This window comes from Neofelis nebulosa, chromosome 1 (assembly GCF_028018385.1).
Source record: "Neofelis nebulosa isolate mNeoNeb1 chromosome 1, mNeoNeb1.pri, whole genome shotgun sequence".
Taxonomy (NCBI): domain Eukaryota; kingdom Metazoa; phylum Chordata; class Mammalia; order Carnivora; family Felidae; genus Neofelis; species Neofelis nebulosa.
Window position 1 is genome coordinate 72330764 of NC_080782.1, and position 20188 is coordinate 72350951.

The 20188-nt window shown below is 39.3% G+C and overlaps 1 protein-coding gene across 2 annotated transcripts in view; it reads left to right on the forward strand.

The window, feature by feature from the left end:
- EFNA5 (ephrin A5) overlaps positions 1-20188 on the forward strand; it is a 276742-nt gene that overhangs the window by 245904 nt on the left and 10650 nt on the right. The gene's annotated exons all lie outside the window — the stretch shown is intronic.

Consider the following 20188-nt stretch of genomic DNA (forward strand, 5'->3'; position numbering starts at 1 on the left):
CAAGGAACAAGAAATTTAAGATGTTCTAATATCCGATATCAAGTTTATGTTTGGGAAATTCTGGGTTGAAGTCAATTCTTTTCCCCTTCTTTGGAAGGAAAGGTAAGACTTCTTGGGATGTTAAATGCCCCCATGCATTGCAGCTCTCCATAGGGAGAGATATCTTTTGCTCACCAAACATATTAGACTTAGGAACCTCTCTTTCACTGGAACATCTGGAGGGACCTGGTTTCCATGGAAGGAGGTTAGATTATTTATAAAACCCCACTCAGCTTTAAAACATACTAAGTATATGCTTCTCCTAGCCATGACATGTGGAATCTATTTTAATACCTTTCATCATCCAGCCCTTTCTATGTACTTAGTGTATCAGACTTTCTGTATAGTTGAATCCACATCCTTGCATCTAATCCTCCATTGAGGTGAGCAACAAATACAGACCAGTTGTCTCTTCCTTCAAGGATTCATGTATTTGTGGTGAAACACGCCACCTTAATTCCTCTGGCTATTCTTAGGAAAGCTGTTTGAAATTTTGAAAATAAATTTTGTCACTTTTCTGAAGCTTTATTTTAAATATAGATCCCAAACATTACGACAACACTTGATCAGATCTGATAAAGAAGTAGACCTGTGTGACACAAGTTCAGTTTGCAGCTTAGGTGGGTTTTGTTTTTCCTGAGATACACCTGTGCTTAGTCTCTGCTATTCTGTTCTTCATTGATTGCCTTGCGCTCGATCCCACTTTAAAGTACCATTTCACTAGCTGTCTTCAAGAGCTAGTTACTCCATCCAAATAATTTACTCATAAACCTAGTCTCAGATCTATCTCGAGTCCCTTGATGAAAATTAAGTAACACCCGGAAAGTGACTAAGCCGGGGGCTAGAGGAAGGAAGGCATTCCCTAATATGGCTTCAAAGTTGGTGCTGAGCATTGTTAGTCCTGTTTTTGTAACACATCATTAGGCAGTTTTGCACTTCCCAGTACTATGTGGTAATCTTTTCATGTGGTATCTTACTGTTCTGCAAAAGGCGTCATGCCATCTACATGGCTGCTCCACTACGTTGTCCCCTGTGCAACCTCTTGAGTCCTTCTGCTCCCCCACAGAGTTGTGTGGAAAGTGCCCTCGGTGCTTTAAATCATTAACTTCTGTTTGCTGGGCCCAAAGCATAACCAAAGCCTTGATATCTTTGGAAGCTACTCTAGGATGTAGCTATATGGGAGCTTCCTGCACCTATAACCCAAAAACAAAAAGTGAAACGTAGTCCCTACCTCCATATGTTTAGTTCCTAGAGTGAACATAGCATAGGTATTCAATACATGCTTTTTAATTGCCTCCTGTCTGGTACTCCTTTCAGATTAGCAAGTGTATCCGGATTGCCAAAAGGCCCTAATTGAATCTGCCCTTTCATGCTTTTAACGTCTTTGTGCCTAAGTTTGATGTAGAATTTAGCACATTGGACTAGGTCCTTGAGTTTACAATTGATGGAACCACCCCATCCCATTCAGAGCCTCCAACCCCTGTCTAACAAACTCCTTGCTTCTTTTTTCAGAACAATGATGACAATTTCAAATTTTGTACCTCACTCTCTAAAATGTAATGTCCTGAGGGCAGGGACTGTGTATCTCTTCTTTCTTATTGTAAACAAAGTGTGAAAGAAGGAAGGGAAGGGGAGAATAGGTGAAGGATTGAACTATCTACCTCTGCGAGAATCCAAGGGATTCCAGTGGAGACCACAAGGCTTTGACAGGGAGGATTCCTGCTTTATGGCATTTTTGATCTATGCATATTTAAAGAAAATAACAAGGCAGACGATGCTAAGTATTTTTAAAATTCTGCTTTCTATTCTAGAGGAACTTTTCAACTGAAATGGGGTAGAAAGAAATAATTGGTGTTGATTTTATCCCTTTCAGGAAATCTGAACAGGTCTGTATCATTTTAAACAAGCATGACGTACGAAAATTAGGATTTTACAAAAGATAAATTGCAGAGTGATCATTCCATTTACAGAAGAGGAATTCTTTTCAATAGGCCTAGAGCATTTTTAAATGATCTGACTTCTAAAAATCCGGTTTACGTTTACTTTTCAGAATCAAATTGGTCGCAAGGGGCAAAAGTAGTTGGAAATTTTGAAAAGGCAGCTGTAGCTGAGTGGGAAGAACATTTCTTTGGGAGTGCAATGAAATCCTCAATGCCTGAGAACTGAGATAAAACTTTATAAACCTCTTCCTTACTAATATGGTGGTGAGGTGGGGTGTTGGGGGTGTGTGTTGTATTGCTGAGGGCGGGTTGTGACAATAGCTCTGGCCTTGACTGGAGTTGTACATGTAAAAAACAGTACTACACTGTACAGAGAATAGGGGCTGGTAGCTACTTATGAGAAATAACAGTTCTATAACTTCATTAGTTTTTCAAATTAGTATCACAGACAGCTCCCACTTTTCACCACTGTGCTTTCTGGAAATAGAATCATAAAGCAGAGAGTTGTAAAGTGCCTCCCATTTTCCTCCAGGAGTAATATCTTAATTGAGGCTGTGTCTCTGACCATATATTTGAGAAAAAATAAATCATAACTATGACCGACCCAATGTCAGAGGCAAAGATGCAGTGGCCATAACCTTCCACAGTTATTTAAAATAGTAAAATTATACTCTTTTCTATAAAAGGGATATAAACGTATTATACACATTGATTTTACATGCTCTCTAAAGAATATGTTCAGCAAATAAAAAGTTCAACTAAACTATTTCATAAATTTTAGCAGAACTAGCTATCCTATAAATTCATTAAATATTTAATTCCTAATAATTTGGTTCTTTGTATTTAAGAGGAGCTTTGGGGATGATTTCTTTGCCCTAGTTCTGTCCAAGGTAGTTTGAGTGAACACTTTCCTTGTGATGAATGTCTCTGGGCCACAGCAGCCTTTTCAACATCCTTTTCCCAAGTACAGTAAACTTTGCTTGGGTTACTTGAGCCCTCTGAAATGCTAAAGTTCAGGTTTCTAAACCTGTAAAATGAGAAGACTGAACTAGGTTGTCCCCCAGGTTCACAACCATGAGTTTTGTGATTCAGTGATTTAAGCTGGAGGTCGGTTTAAGGATGCAAGAGTGCTTGATGTTTAGCTATTGACAGATGGTGATGAGACGTGTCTCCAGGTCCGAGTTACCCGCTCATGCATTTCCAGGCGAATCGGGGCTGCTGCTCAGCATTACTCCAAATAAAGGCCACCGACAAAAACCTGACCTCCTTCTCGGACTTAATGCTTGGCTGATATTTTGCTGTCATCTGCCTTTACCCTTCACAAGAATGCCTTGAAAACAAGCACCGGGTTATTAGTAGAAGCTTTTTCAAAAGTACTTTAAAATCATTTTGCTTTATACAAATATGTTTTAGTGCATCTTAATTGAATGTGGGGGGAAAAACCACTCTATCTTGAAAAATAAGCCACTTATTCACATTTATAGCAGGCTTAAGGACCTACTTACATTGCAGGAAGCTCACATGCCTACTTGGTTACTTACTGGCTTTTATATTTTACTTTTTCTCCTCCAACCTTGTGATTTTGTACGCATTTATAGTAGATCAGTAAGCAAACAAGCATTTTTGGGGGCGACCTTGTCTTTCATCTGTTTATCCTTTCTTTCCTTCTTTCATTCAACAGATATTATTGAGTGTCACAGTGCTGAACAGATAATATTTAAGATTCTGTGTACGCAGTAGAGGAAAAAAATAGGCAAAAAAAAAAAAAAAAAAAAGCCTTGCTTTAATAGACCCTACACTCTGCTGGGGAGCCAGGGAGTGCAGATGGGGATAAACAGGGAAATAAATAAATATTAAATATGTCAGGTAGTTGACAAATGCTATGATGGAAAAAAAACCAGGAGAATGGAGAATATAAAAGTGGGGAAATTGCTATTTTATATGTAAGAATATATAAATATATTTAAATACACTTACAGGATTATCCATCTACATAATTATAGTATAGGGCAAGATATCTATGTAGAATAGAGAAGTAGGTAGAGGTAGAGAGAGGTAGATCAGGGAAGGTCTTTCTAATAGTTAACACTCGAAGAAGGGCCTAAAAGAAGTGAGGAAACAAGCCATGCGTCTATCTGGCCAAAGGGCTGTCCAGGTAGAGGGAACAGAAAAACAGCAAGGGCTTGGGGAGAGTTTTGTGCCTGCATGGTTGGAGAACTCTGTAACTGTGTGTCAGTGTGTGTGATGGATTGGGAGGCAGGGTCATGGTTGACCACAGTAAGAATCCAGGATTTTCATCAGAGCAACATGGGAGCTGCTGGAGGCTTTTGAGCAGAGGCATGACATGATCTGACTTAGGTTCTACCAGGATCACTCTGGACTCCGGTCCAATGTCTGGAGTGGAGCAGAACCCTTTATTTCTCTGGCTGGATGGGATCCTCTGGATGTGGTCCATAAAGGGAAGTGCTTTTGAAAAATAGATGGTATAGGAAATGTTACATATGCTGTTGAGTAGACAGTGGATCAAATACCTACATTGTGAGAGAGAAAAAAAAAATAGAAAGATACAAAGTCGTTCTTGGTGGACCTTATCAATGATCTCCTATCCTTATTGAATTTAAGGTAAAAATTAGGGAATCTGCTGCATCTGTTATTTTTCTGAGGCATCAGGAAAGGCCACCGACTCTGTCTGTATGTAAATAGGCAGGTGGCTTTGGGCTCAGCAGGCCCCGCCCCCAGACGGAGCCCTCTCAGTTGGGTCTTGGATAAGAGGAGGTTCTGCTTTATATGTTAATGTTGGTTCTTATGCCACCATGTTGTCAGCATGTTCTCCAGGCCAAGACTAAGGCACCACAGGGGTGGGAACAGGCAAGAACTGCCTGAATCCCCAGGGATGCCATGGGGTCAGAGACAACAGTGCCAGGCTGAGAAATCTCTCCTTGCACCAGGGAGCGTGTACTAAGAATGCAGCCAATTTTCCCAGTTTTCTTTTTGGAACATTTGGTTACTATGTTTTGTTTCGTATTTTCTCCTACAGTGGTGCATATGGGTACTTAGAAGCACATCAGTTATAGTAATATAATATTAAAAGGCTTTTTCTTGATATGCACCTGATTAGGAACTACGCATAGGGCATGTCCCTGCAGGCACAACCTCCACTTGGTTTTCTTACTGAAACCTCTTGCAAATGCTTAAGATTACACAGTCAAGTTCTACCAAGTTTTAACCTACTCCCAGATTTTTTTGGAAGGACTTTTAAGAGCTTCTGGGAAATTATGCAACAAATATTTGAAGTAGGGCAGTCATGAAGAAAAGTATGATTTATACTATAAACTGAGGTTGTATAGTTCTGGCATCAGAAAGACTTGGATTTGAATATCCGTTCTGCCATACACTCGTTACGTATGTCCTCAGCTAACTACTGATCCCAGTAAGCCTCAGTTTCCTCGTCTCTAAACTGAAGATAATAATACCTGCCTTGCAGAACTGTTCTGAGGATTAAATTTAATAAACCTGGCACAGTGCCTGGTGTGTAGAAAGAGTAGATAAATGGTAGCTATTATAATAATATTAGTAGCATGCATCCTGAAGTGAAGTTCCCTCCCACCAAGCTCCGTATCAATTAAGAAATAATTTCATGTTTCTAATTTGTATTTGGTCAAGTTAAATAGAGAAAAAGAAACATTATGGAGAAATAATATTCTAGAGTAATTGGTGCCAAAAGAATCCTAAAATAAAAATATAGGTCTTGTTATTAATCCCTTACAACAATCATTTGTAACCATTACGCGACAGATTTATTGACTACGGCATCCATTTAGAAATGCTAAACTAATGAGGACTTGGCCATTAGTTGTGATAATGGTCTATCATTTTGAGCTTGAACCATGTGTACTTATTTGGACTCTTTTCAAAATAATAAATTATTTCAAACTCATTTCTTTTCTTGAAAATGTCCTTATAATTTAGGTCATGCTTTGGATTATGTGAGTGGTATTCCTATAATCCATCATCCAAAATAAACTGTGATTCTGGGCTATTTTAAGATTGAGAAACTTCAAACATTTTTTTTTTCAGAAATTGCATAAAGGGGCAACAGAGGCTCCTCAAGCCTCTAATTTATCTTTTTCTGCCTGTGCTTGATTGTTATTCCATATTAAGGTTATTTTCCTTTTAAAGTAGCTCTGCACAAAGAGAATATACTGCTAAATACTATTGCAAGGGAATGTTTACAGATGCAAATGACTTCTATTTAAGGAGCTCGTGATTAAAACTTGAAAGAATGTGGCACTAGAAAGCATGTGAATAACCTTTGAAAAATCTCACAATAGAACTGAATATGGGATATTTATAATCTAGGATTACAGCTATAAGGGTATGTGTGAATATGCATGTTCAATATGTTGCAAAGGACCTCAAACTGAAACTTGTTAATTTTACTTTTCTTTAATTTAGATAAATTAGCTGTTTGATTATTGAGAAACTGTAATGCAGAATGAACTAGAAGGCCAGTGCAGAACACTAGAAGGAACTAGTATTACATTTGCCTGCAACAAGTATGCCAGATGGTTTCCAGAATTCCGTCTTTCTGATAAAGACAAGATATCTTTTTGATAAGTTCTTCACTGGGCCATTTCAATCTTCCATAGTTGCTTTGAGGCTCGAAGTGTATTTCATTATTTCTTTTTCTTTTTTTTTTTTTTTTTTATTGCTCACAGAGCAGGCTGCTAATAAAATCAGAAAAAAAGCTGTGATCATTGGCAGACCTATTTTTTCAATCTATTCATACCCAGAGAAGATCTGCCCTTTGGTTTCTTGTCGTAAAGACTGACCTTCTGGGGTCATCCAAGAGATCAGTCCAAGTCATGTGTCTCATTTTGGTGGAAATCATGTCTTTCACCCTTGGGTGTACTGGGCAGTCCAGCTCCTGCCCTCCGTCTGGGTTCTGGGGAACGGTCTGGCTCAGGCCCTGGCTGTAGAGAAATAATGAACATGTCACGCGCGTCTCGAGTTTTCCAGTCTCTGGCACAGCTGTGGCACTTTCCCCCCCTGCTGCGAGGCACAGCACGCTGGCCATTTGTTGGCAAGTTCATATTTCACACTGCAGGGAATTGAAATGATTGAACAGACAGAAGAAGAGTTTTATTTGCAGTAGCCTACGTATCCCCAGACTCTGATTTGGCATAAAACATCTGCTTCATGATCTGCTTCAAGGCCAGTTCCTTTCCTCCAACAAAGGTTACGACTTCAGGCAAGCTGTGCTTCCACTGGCAGGAGGAAATTTGCCCGAAGACTTGATTGAGTCAGAATCAAAGCATCCTGCCACAGAATTTCTTTTTTCAATTATCTTCGAAGAGGCAGCCAGACTTTAAATGTATCAGTATAATAAATGTAATGAAATAAGGCAGACACTCCTTTCCCCGTGTTGCTGTGGAGGGGAGGTGCACACCCAGTCCTGCATCCTCTCCGAGAAGCCTGTGAGACTCACCTACCTATCTGTCAACACACACATCTTGGCAAGAACACATTGTAGGTATGGCCTTTGGATGTGTTTCAGCCCATCGGCATGATAAATAGGCACAAGCACTGGATTTACCTGCCGCATTCACGTCTTTCTGATTATAAAAGCAAATGGGCATGATACTGAATGTAATTATTACTATTTTTCATAGGGAGGAAGCATCATATAGCCTTTGTTTTGTGGCATGGTCCTAATTACTAATTATATTTACCCGCATGATTTTGTTGTGCGTGGTCATATTTTTTGTTCAAGACAGTCCTCGCTAGCCTTACAGACATACACACAAAATTAAATCCTGGCATTTTATTATGCTAGAGCAATTAGATGCCATCCTCGTAATGAGAAACATGACATCTTCATCGTTCTCCTTTATATTTTCATGTTGTTTTAAAGCAGACATTTGCCAGAACTGAATACAGTCTTTCTCCTACACACACACACACACACACACACACACCTAATTGAATATCTGCATATCTCCAAGGAGTCCTGTGGGTGAAACCATGTATTCATCTTCTTTAGTTCTTAGGCCACTTTGGTTTAAGAGTAAGAACTGTTGCTTTTATGAAGTGCCTTTTTCTATAAAGTCAAAACCTCACAGCAGTGCACAGAAAGCCAATGGTATAAAGGAGCTAAGTAGAGTCTTTAATAGAGAGAGCTGGGTTGTAAGTGTTTTTGTTCCTACGGAGCAGATAGATTTGGCTCCATCTGTTCCATATTCATAACAAAGGAGCGCACTTACAGGAGGGCCAACTTCCCCGGAGCCGCCTGGTAATGATCTTTTCACCAGAATGAAAGCATCTGAACCCAGTGGCTTGGCCCCACGAAAAGCAGCTAGCAGGATTGCCCGTCAGTACCCCAATTTTCTCGTAACTCAGGTAGACATAAATTTTCCCAATATATGGAATGAAAAAAAAAATTCAACCGATTTCTCATCTCCCTGCTGCACTGTGTTGTTAGGAAGCTCAAAATGTACGAATATAACCTTCTCCTTCCACAACCACAAAAGATTTGTAATTAGATTGTATGAGGGGAAGTTTGCACTTGAAGTATCTGAAGATATCACAGGGGAAGAGGCTATTCTTCAAACTTTTAAGTTGTTTCTATTCAGATTTTCTAATCTTTTTAAAACTGGGGTTAATGAATAGAAATATGAGTTATACCAAATAAGGAAAAACCCCTGTTGAGTTTTGTAATTAGCAAACTTCAAAGTCAATTTCAACTGAGACCTCTTAGATTAAAAAGATAAGTTGACCCAAGAGTACGTACTTTCTCTTCAACTAAGCAGAAGAAAAATAGAATGAATTTTTTTGCCCAAAATGCTAAGCTATACAAAAAATCTTCCTATTTATATGACATGTAGAGTCAGCATCAAAATGTAAATGATTCCTTAAAACTTAAATAGCACACTGGTATTAATATCATAGCTAGTGGATAGAACGCTTGTATTTATATGCTGGCTTCACAGATTTCTTAAGAAATGGAAACATATTTTGAAGTACGGTAATCCTTTTCTCCATTCTGTGTACTTTTCAAATACTAGAAGCTCCTAAAAAATACATCATTGAGATATTTAATATACTTCATGTTAAAGTTATAATTGTGATTTATTAAACCTTTTATTGTGCATCTTGGTGCCATCTGTGCATTATCTCCTTGCTAAACTAGGGTTTCTGGCAAATCAAACAGTAAACAAATCTCTCAAAAAGTTTGCTGTGGCAATAAAGCGGACAAAGTTTTCATCTAGCCATGAAATTGCTCTGTATTTTAGCAAGAGAAATATAAAAGTAATATTCACAGAGTGGAAAACCTAGCCAATCAATCTGTGAAGATCTCCTATTTCTAGAACACCTTGATTCTGTTGGTTATATTGTGTAATATATGGACCTTAGTATTTTTGGCTTATTTGGTTTTTAATTCATTCACTTACTCATTCCTTCAAAAATACTTTCTGTGTGCCTACTTTGTACCAATCAAAGGTTGGTTTTGGAAACACGGTGATGTATTAAAAAATGGTTACTGCACCTGCAGCATACAGTTTAATTGGGAAATAGACAATAAACCAGGAAACAAACAAATCTCTAACTGCCAATTACGCTAGGACATATAAAAGGAGCTAGATGCAGTGACAGAGAAAAAGAGAGAATAAGGCTTTCAGTCAGGTGGGTGGTCATGGAAAGCCTCTTTAGGGCGGCAGTATTTGAGCCATGGCCTGAAAGAAAGTATCAAGTATATTTTTGGTGCACAGAGGATAGTTTATGTCCACAGGAAAGTCTATTTAAAGGGTTAGTTTGGATTTCAAATTTGATATTTGACTTATTAAGATAACACATTTTTAAAATGTTTAAATTTTCAAATTTAGCCTATTCACATTCATTTACATATCATCTTATTATTCTATATATAAGACTAGGAAATTTAAATATTTGGTTCCATTTACAAACTCGGTTAATTAAACTCCTTTAACCAATTAAAAATAAATAAAAAGTAAAGAGAATGTATTGTATCTCCAGTGAAGTACAATTAACACACGGAGTAATATTAGTTGCCAGCATACAGTATATTGAGTAAACAATTCTACACATTAGTCACTGCTCACCACGAGAAGTCTTTCCTTTTTAAGTACTTGAATTGTGGGACTGTAAAACCCTCCCAAGTATTTAAGTAATTCTTACAGTAATTGAAACTGAAAAATATGTTTTAATTCTGGTAAATGTTTTAAAACTCTGTGTAACCTAGGATGTCATTAGTCAAAAAGTATAAAGCAATTGTTCCATTACATATTTTAAATTGGACTGACATGTCTGACCACTCTGAATGGCCAAAGTTGTCACACGCTTTGAAAGCATTAAGGTTCCGCATTCTCAGGTGCTTTTTTTAACACACAAAGAATACTCGCTCTGTGATTTGATTCTCTTAAAAATGCCTATGCTTAGTTTTTAAACTCAGCCGTATCCCCTAACACAATTTTGGGATTACTCTCTCAGGTAGTGTTTGAGGTACCTTAACTTGCCAAACCTTCTTAATGACTAGAGGATTTCAGGCAGGATGGCTTCACTCTTCACCTCTGATTATGATGCCCCAGTGTCACTTTTCTATCCTTAAGCGTGAGGTCACCGGATCCTCCCATCACCTTGCCTTTGTTCTCCTATTTACTGGTGGGGCCTGCAGCTCCACACAGACTGATCATTTCATGAGATTCTGCACATCTTTGGCTCCTAAAGATGTGCACATTCCTTTCATTTCCATCTTATCACCTCAACCACACATTGCAGACATGAAAAATAATACCTCCTTGAATTTTGTATATCTCCCCAGGTTTTGACTATTAGGTCACAGTTTCCAAGATCATTTCCTAAGAAGACAGCAGAGATGGGGAGGAGCCTTCCAGGAAAAGAGTTCTTTCTTTTCTTTTCTTTTCTTTTCTTTTCTTTTCTTTTCTTTTCTTTTCTTTTCTTTTCTTTTTTCTTTCTCTCTTTCTTTCTTCTGCTTGACCCGTCTCTCCATTTTCTTTTTTATTTTAATCCCGAGTTTTCGTTCACGTTTGGTCAACAGCTCCACAGATTCTTGTGGCTTGTAGACTCCTTCTCCAAATCTTTCTGGAAAACATGTTACACACAAAGCAGTGGATTCACAGGCACTGAGGACCCAGCAGGTCTCCTTCTGTAGGGAATTCCCAATCCGAGCAGCAGAGACACAGGGTAACAGCTCTAAGACAAAACAGAATGGGTTAGGTGCTATTACCTGATAGAAACAGATCCGTGGAAGAAGCAGAAGAGGATTTTCGTGTTGGAAGAATGGGGAACTGTCTCAAGTGGCCGGAGAGAGCTGGGATTTCTGAGAGGCAAAGGAAAAGGTCATATGAGACTTGGGAGCCAGGGAGGTTCTGGGAGGGAATATTGTTGGGACTAGCTATTAATGTGGATTAAAGCAGGGAGTAGCGGGAGAGTTAAAGAAAGAAATTGAAGTTGGGGCCAACTGTGAAAGACTGGCTACTGTGCTGCCCTGCAGTGCACAGCCATGAACTTTCCTGGAAATGGTCCTAGTTAGAGACAACCAGAGCAAACCAGCATTTGGTTCTTAGCCTTAGCTTTGATTTTATTTGCTCTGTCAACATTGAAACCTTCATCAAGGAAAGCATTCTGGGTGTGAAACGAAATGTACAGTCCTGGTACCTAAATGACTTCCTCTTTGGTGGAATCTAGCCTTCTAAAGAGAGAACATTCATTTGTTCAGGCCTCTGGGGTTCCATGGGGCCTGGCTACCCTTGCCCAGAGACTTACCTTAGCTCCAGAAATGGCAGACATTGAGAGAACGTAGCCTCCTGGCCAAGAAAAACAAAGACATAATTGACATGTGTAAATAGATATTTACCCAAATAGGATGCAAAAGAATATCAAATTCGGGTGCAGGAACTTTTCTCATGAACTGGTGTGGGCGTGGCGGCAGGCTGTCTCCCCTCTGGGCTGCGGTTCCTGAGCACCAGGGCTCCCTCCACTCTGTCTCTGTGGCCAGCAGCAAAGGCGGTCTCCATGCCTGGCCTCGTAACTGCTCTGTGGGAGCTACGTCCCCGTCTTTGGTCGGCATCTCTCTAATACAATAGCACGGTCACACTCTTAACATGGATTGAAAAAAGAACTCAGAGAATCTTAGCATGATTTTCAAAAGGAACAGGTCATCCAGTGCCCTTTGTAATTTTCTGAACTCTCACTCCAAAGCGCACTTACTCACATAAACCCCTTTACCCCCCATGTCTACATCAAAACTATGGTAGAATACAGTTTTCCTAATTTAGGCTACAAGTAAAAGGTCACACGTGTCCCCCTGGTTTTCCTTATGACTAAGAACTTTGTCACAACTATCCATAACCCGACCCCTCCCCTTCCTGTAAATGTATGCTCAGAACTAGGGACTACTTGCTGAGGGAAATCCAAGTGCAGAAGGAGCGGTAAGGGCAGAACTCATTCTGTCAATCTGTGGAATAGTGACCTGATATTCTAGATCTAAAGAGATCTGTCACCTGCATTTCCAAGTGCAAGCTAACAGCCTACCGCTCCTCTAGAGAAGGTCATACTTAATTTTTTTTTTTTCCATAGGGAAACAGAGGCCCACTTAGGTTAAGCAGCTGACTGAAAGGCACCACAGAAGCCAGAACAGGTGAACCAGGAAAAAAATTGAGATCATCATTGTGCATGTACTGAACCACTAAACCATGCCCATTCCAAGGTCCCTTACTCGGGAAGATCAGGATGATAGTGGTTATGGAAACTGCAAAGAAATAATAGCTTTTTCCTGGAGCTTCTTTGAATTGTATTAACTTGATGACTTATTACTGTCTTGCTGCCTTTGTGCTATATGATACACTGTTCCTGCTAAATACTGTATAAATGAGGAATGGAATTTGTGGCTCTCATTGCTTACCAGTTAACAGAAACTCCAGTAACAGGTCATAGAGGTGCCATAAAGAGCCTGTGGAGAAGGAATAATATAAATAGTTCCTCTCTGGGATTCTAGGAATTCTGCCTTTTGTCTCAGTTTTTGTTTTTGTTATTACCTTTATTGTGTGGCTTCTAGCTGAAGAAGAGTTTTTGTAAGTGAGTCATTCTGCTTATTTGTTTTCTTTTTGTCAGATTATACTTATCTGGTACAGCAGGCAAAATTCATCAAAATCAACACAAACAAGAGAGAGAGAACTATCTGACCTTAATGACCTGGGACAGTCATTTCAGTAGTGTGGCCTCAGGCTAGTCCAGGTCTCAGAAAATAGTTACAATACAATTTGTAATAGGAAACTTACTTTTCCTGTTAAAATATGTCCTGTCCGTTGATTTTTTTTTTTTTTTAAAGTAAAATATCCAGGAAGGAACTTAAAACTCTGAACACGAGGTAATGCAGTTAACAATTAAAATACTATCTAAATATTATCTCTCTTTCTGTGCCTATGTGAACTGGATTTTTCCAGTCACATCATGGAAGGAGATACGTTTAAGCTGACTTCATTTTTTCTTAAAAAGAACTAGAAAATTCTTCCTGTATAGAGGATAATTTAAAAGCATTCTCTAAAATCCAGGTTACTTTTTGGTCATGCCTTAATAGATACCAAAGTATATGAGACAGACCCTACCCTTTTGAGTAGCAGTAGGAATAAGTTCATTGTCATTGAGCTTTAAAAGGCAAGTAAAAGTCTGCCCACCCTTGAAATAAATCTGTACAAAAGCATGATAATGTCCTGTTTGTTTTCCTAGAAATCAGTGGCAAGAAACTTGTCCTCAGCCATTTATTTGAGGTTGCAAAGAAAAAATAATTGATCTTCTGAGGCTTAGCTCCTGGAATTTAAATACTACTTAAGTTAGCATTTGCAGTGAGAATTTGGCCTAAGGGGGTGGAGAGCTAGGGAAAGGGGGGCAATGGGTGTGATGGGTGGTACCTTCTATTTTCTCTTTTGTCTGAGGCTGCACAGCTGGAACTAATTTCACTTCCCTCTCCCTGAACTTTACTCTAATTATTTGTCCCTGTTACAGTTCCCTGGTGTTGAAACACAAGTTTTAGCTCTTGGAGTACATTGCTCTACCCTTAGTATACAGTGGGAAACACCCCTCTTCCTTTTCTAGTTTTTTTTTTTTTTAAAAAGACACATCCCTAGAGCCCTATCAGAGATTCTAGTATCTACATGATATTTTAAGTTTCTTCAAGGTTCCTACCTCTACTTAGTAACCTCTCTTCCAAGTGTTACATCTGGGGCTTTGACCTTAACCTGCCAGTGATTTAAGTCTTGAAACACCACTGGCTGGGAAGGATAAAAGGTATGGGCAAATGTAGCCAGCTCCTGTGGTTGCTCTTAGGATAGAAGTTTAATAAACCTGGGGCCAAGAGCAGGTTATTAAAACATGTGAGTTTTAAACCTCAAAAGGTAAAATGGTGAAATGTATTCCATCGTAACTGGTCATTTTGTTCTTAATATGAAAATTAGGTGTTGTGCTGCCTTTTAAAAAAGGGCAGATGGCCAGTTGCAATTGTTGCTGGGATATTCTTTCCTAACAAGAGGCCTAACTTTTAAGACTTTTTCTGTGGTCTGGTAACCATTTTCCAAAAAGTCCATATGGCTTTTGTTAATCTCTATCCTACACCCACCACTTCTGTTCCCTACCTCCATGCACAGATACAAAAATGGATTTTGATTCATTAAATTCTGGAAGACATTTTCAGTAGTACTGTTTATTTAAGTGAACTTTACTTTTTCAGCATTTATTGCGAAAGGAATATTAATGCTTAATTCTGCTGTCGCCTGGTCTAATTTGCATGTATCTGCGTTGTATGTTAAACTACATGAAAACATGCAGAGAAAAGACTAGGTTCTGCTAACAACTAATAGCCTATCTCTTCTTCTGACTTGCACAAATTGAGAACTATTGCCTGTGGCAAACATAATGGAAAACTGCATTTTTAATGCTCCCACACACACTCATTTCTTTAAAAGGAAGAAGAAAGTGGCTGACTATTCTTAAAAATACAACTTCTCGAGGTACCCAGATTGACAAGGGATACAGTAAAGGAGAAGGATTTTGGCTTTTAGAATTAAGATTTGGGGATGAATAAGGTTAGGCAGAGATATTAATGTTGACTGATGAGTACAGTATTGGGCCTAAAAATGTGGAGAAAGAAAATACCAGAGTATATCACCCTATCTGCTAAGCTTCTGGTTCTTCACAAAAAAGGATGTTTGCTGCCTTGATTACTTTTAGTTGCTTGAAATCTCAAAATATTTGTTTTTAATTTAATAGCCTGTGTATAAGATAATTGATACAAGCTTTTCGATACGAAGAAAATTTTAACTTATTATTACAGTCCTTTTAGTTTACATTTGTTTTTTAACATTATTCATTTTTGAGAGAGAGAGACACAGAGTGCCAGCAGGGGAGGGGCAGAGAGAGGGGAGACACAGAATTTGAAGTGAGTTCCAGGCTCTGAGCTGTCAGCACAGAGCCTGATACAGGGCTCGAACTCATGAACTGTGAGATCATGACCTGAGCTAAAGTTGGACACTCAACCCATTGAGCCACGTAGGCGCCCCTTAGTTCACATGTTTTTAAGCTCATCTGTACATGCTATTTCTCCTATTTGAGGAAGGGCATTCTGTCTTATGATTTAAGTTTACATTTTGTATCAAAGCTCCTTTTAGTTCACCCAGCAATTTGGAGTTAAAGTGAGACATGATAATTACACAGAAAAGCACAGGTTGGCTGCATTAGCAAAAACAAACTAAGTGGCATGGGCAGGAAAATGAAAAACCGTTTTTAAGGGCTGGAGTGAAAACAAATAGATACATCTTGTAGTATTTCTTCAACAGCAGTTTATAATTACTTGTCTTCAAGGCATATTTTAAGTGGACTTGTAACAGTAGCTTGAAAAGTAAACTAGGAAGGGATCTAGTTGTTTAGACATGGGAGCCGAATAAGGCAGGAGCTGCCCTGTGAAAACGGGCATGGTGGTTTTCCAGACAGGAGACCCCAGTGCCTTAGCTTTTAAGGTCTTACTCAAGTCGGCCATGGGAAGCTTTTGGTAGCACAAAGTTATTTTTATATAGCACTGTATCAGTTAGCTGTTGAGTTACAAATTGCCCCCAAACTTGGGGCCAAGACATTTAATATTCACAGTTTCTGTGGATGAGTGATCCAGAAGTAGCTTAGCTGGGTCCTCTGGGTATGGGTTTCCGACAAGGTAACAATCATTTAAAGGTTCAGTTGAGAAGGATTCACTCTCTAGTTCCTCATCAGATTGTTGGCTGATTGCATTCCTTGCACACTGTTGGCTGGAGGTCTCCCTCAGTCCCTTGCCACTGGGCCTCTGCATTGAGATTCTCACACTACAGCACCTTGCTTCATGAGCAAGAGAAACAGTGCTGGCAAGAAAGAAGCCATGGTCTTTTGCAACACACTCACAGAAATGACATCCTATCACATTTCCTGTATTCTACTCGTTAGAAGCAAAAACAGCTAGGTTCAGCCCGCTCTCAAGTGAGAATAATTGGAGCCAGGTCACAAGCTACCTGTGAAAAGCATGGTGCCATTATACTGTTTGCCATGTCCACCTGATAAGCCTGTAGTGAGTTGCGATGTGAATACTGTCACATTTACAACGCTAAATCTTCTAGAAGTACTGATTTGGGGGCACTGAATGTGGTCCCCTTTATGTATCAGATTGGCTGATAAGTGCTGAGCTGAGCTGAACCCAGGAGATCCAGGAAACAGGTTTTCAGGAATGGCTGGAGTTGGGGCCCCTGTCTGAGGTCATGGAACAGACTGAGGATATGCAGCCTTCATGGCCTTATTAGCATGATACTCTAAACACAGAAGACCCTCAGATTATATTTCATTACGTGTTGTATGATTTTGATTGTTTTTTTGCAGATCAGTAGGGGGAAAGGACCCTGTGGTTTGATTTATAAAGTTTCTATTAAGATCAGGGAATGAGAGGTTGTACTTGTTTTAATGGTCCCCTACCCCTATTCCCAGCTTCCGGACTCCAAATGTACATTTTCAGCAATAAACCAAATAAAAGGATATGAATGTGGATTATGTGACAAATGTTTGAGACAGGAGTTGTATTTATATTTTAGTTTGACCAAGTCTGTTAGAAAATCCATGTATGTTTATGGGAAGAGTTCAGGTCCAGCTATTCTTCATCTGTTGCTGGTTAAGACTTAATTTTGGTTGCTAAAGCTCCACTGTGGCAACTCAGGGAGGAAATGTGTTCTGTTTTTGTTTTTGTGTCTTTAGCGTTGATTCGTTTTTGAAAGAGAGCAGGGGAGGACCAGAGAGAGAGAGAGAGGGAACCAGTGAGCCCCATGCGGGGCTCAAACTCATGACCTGAGCCAAGTTGACCGGTCAACTGACTGAGCCACCCAGGCGCCCCAAGGGAGGAACTGTTTTAATTCTTTTGTCCCATATCCTGTTGATTGGTTTCTGTAGGCGATAAAATTCCCTCTGATAAACACGTCTGGGACAGCTTCCCACTCCTAGACCAAGCTAAGTCCATGCCTAAAGCTTTGCTGGCAATTCACACAGACCTCCGTTATCACACTGTGGTTCATATTCATGTGGTTCATATTTATGTCCCCGACTGGAATAAGCACCCACACAAGGAGAGGGACAGTGTGTCGTACATACCTTAGTACCTAACAGGGAAGCAGGCACATAGTAGGAATTTTAAAGCATTTGAATGGATGGATGAAGCTGTTAATTACCATCGGTTTTCAAATGTTGACTATTAATTTTCTAAGGAAAGGAGGATATGAAGTTACAGATTTTTTTTAATGAAGATAGTGTTGGCCATTATAAACTGTCATGGCTCTAGAATTATCAGGATTAACACTACCTACCTCCTGAGACAAGTCAGGCACATTTTCAGCTTTTACTCCCTTGTGTCCATGTGCAACTCCTTTTTGCTCATAATTGATCCTGAGAGGATTTTCTTTATAACTTCACTTGTGTGACGGTTACATTTTTCAATTCCTCTGTTATTTGGTGTTCTTAATGTTCACTCCACTGCTTTTTGTTTACTTGTGACCGGTGAAGCACTTTTTAGATTACCTTTTAGTCTTCAAATATTCATAATTAATAGTGTTGTGTTTTGCACATAGTATAAAGGCATCCTACATTTGTCATCTGGGGAGTATGGGGTTAAGAAATCTGGAACATAACATGGAATAAAGCCACACTCCTGCTTCTTAAAATCTTACATGAAAAGTTTTTAGGCTTTTTGGTTTTGTTTCTCTGTGGGGTGAGCAAGGAACCCAAAGTTATCGCTGACCTGGCATGTCCTACATTTTCAGGTTAGCTTGTAAGGGTTAAGAACTGATTGCATGAGTTCAGGTTAGAGGTTGCCGAGGTAGCTGATTTAATGTCATCTGCGTTGTGTACTCATGTTATATGTTTTTATTCTTTGTTCATCAATTTTTCTCAGGATTAGAGTGTAACTAATAGTTATAGTATAACGTGTAGGTCACATGATTGTTACAGCTTTTCTGGTGATGGGAGAGGAGAATGTAATGGAGAAGTTAGATCGGAAAAGAGGTTTTTGTTTTAAGTACATTATGTGTTTTTTAAGTGTTATATCCTTAATTCACAGAAGAACGTAGCAGCCTGTAGCTAAGGCCAACTGTCCATCTCTCAGAGCTGGTGAGAGATCGCTCTTCAGTTTTTCCCAGACAGCTTATCATCTGTTGCTCTTTGGTTATTCCTGTGTGCCCTACAATGATTTTTCTGTCCTGGATATACAGGATTTCTCTGACATATAAATCTGAAAGATCTGTACCAACTCCCAGAAAGTGCCCCCACTAAAATAATTAAACACTTGATCCTGCCGCAAGCCTACTGTGTCTTGCAGGATCTTTGGTTCAATCCGTTCTTGCATGTGGCAGATCAAGTTCAGGAAGCTTGCAGTGAGTTGATCTCAGCTCCAAAGTCCATAAAATGGCAGTGTAAATATCCACGTGTCACCTTTTCACACCACCTCTTGTGAACAAGATATAAACCATCTCAAGAACCCATGGTTTTTCTAATGAATTGGAGTCACCTATGCGGACTGTATTTGTGACATGCACATGTGCAGTTGGGGTCCAGAGGAAGGACACCATTTCCTGGATCAAACCGCAGAGTGCAAATATTGTGCCCTAAATAACACACTAGTTACTGTAAATGTCAGTAGAGGGAGTTTTTCCGACTTTGATTTAATGAAAGCTTACAGCAAAGCCAGCTGTTAGCACTTCTTAACTGCTTGTCAGAGGGGAGAAGGGGAGAGACAAAAACCTCTTTTCTGTATACTTTAGTCTTAGAATTAAGAGTTTTCAACAGGTGCTGAATAGTGACACTAGGGGTCCTTTACAACTTGATGTCTTTTAGGTGGTGAATTTATAAGTTCTCCAGCACATGGATCTGGAGTTACTGGAGGAGACTGGTGTAAAATTAGTTTGGAGTTTGCATCTTGAATCCCCTCACCTATGCACTAAGCGTTTTCAATTTCTGGGCTCCCATGAGGAATCAAAATAAAAAATAAAGGAGAGAGAAGGCATATCAAACACTGGTACTGACTTTGTCACTGAGGGCATTACCAAATAACCGTAAGCCATGTGAGTTTTAATTGCTGTCATCTGCATTTTCTGAAGAAACCACTTGAAGCAAACACACAGGGAGGAAAGTATGCAGCACTCGTTTCTGTAATTTCTGTCATTTCTAGAATGCATTAGCGAACATATGAGATTGTTAAGGGTCTTACCGCCCTTGGAAATCCCTTTGACATTATGCTGTGTGTACTGAGGGGAGATAATCTTTCCAATGCAGAGAAAGTTTACAGTCTTATTATCTTGAAGAGGAGAAGAAAGTTTCTTCCTCAAATGAATTATAACTTGAAACATGTTGTCATGTTTTGGTAAGCCCACTTTATTACTTCCATCCTTCTCTGTGGCAAAATTCTTAAAATAAATGTACCATTGCACCAGTGTGCTTTCTCAATAGCATATTGTACTTATAATAGCATGATGGAAGTTGCTGGGCTCGGTTTAGTCATATAGAATGCAGAGCCAAGTTCTGAGTAAAACCTCTAATTGAATTACCTGCAAAGCACTGACAGACAGGCTTTCAGGACAGACAAAGCTTTGCTTTCCCCAGCAAAAATAGGTCATGTTTAAGTT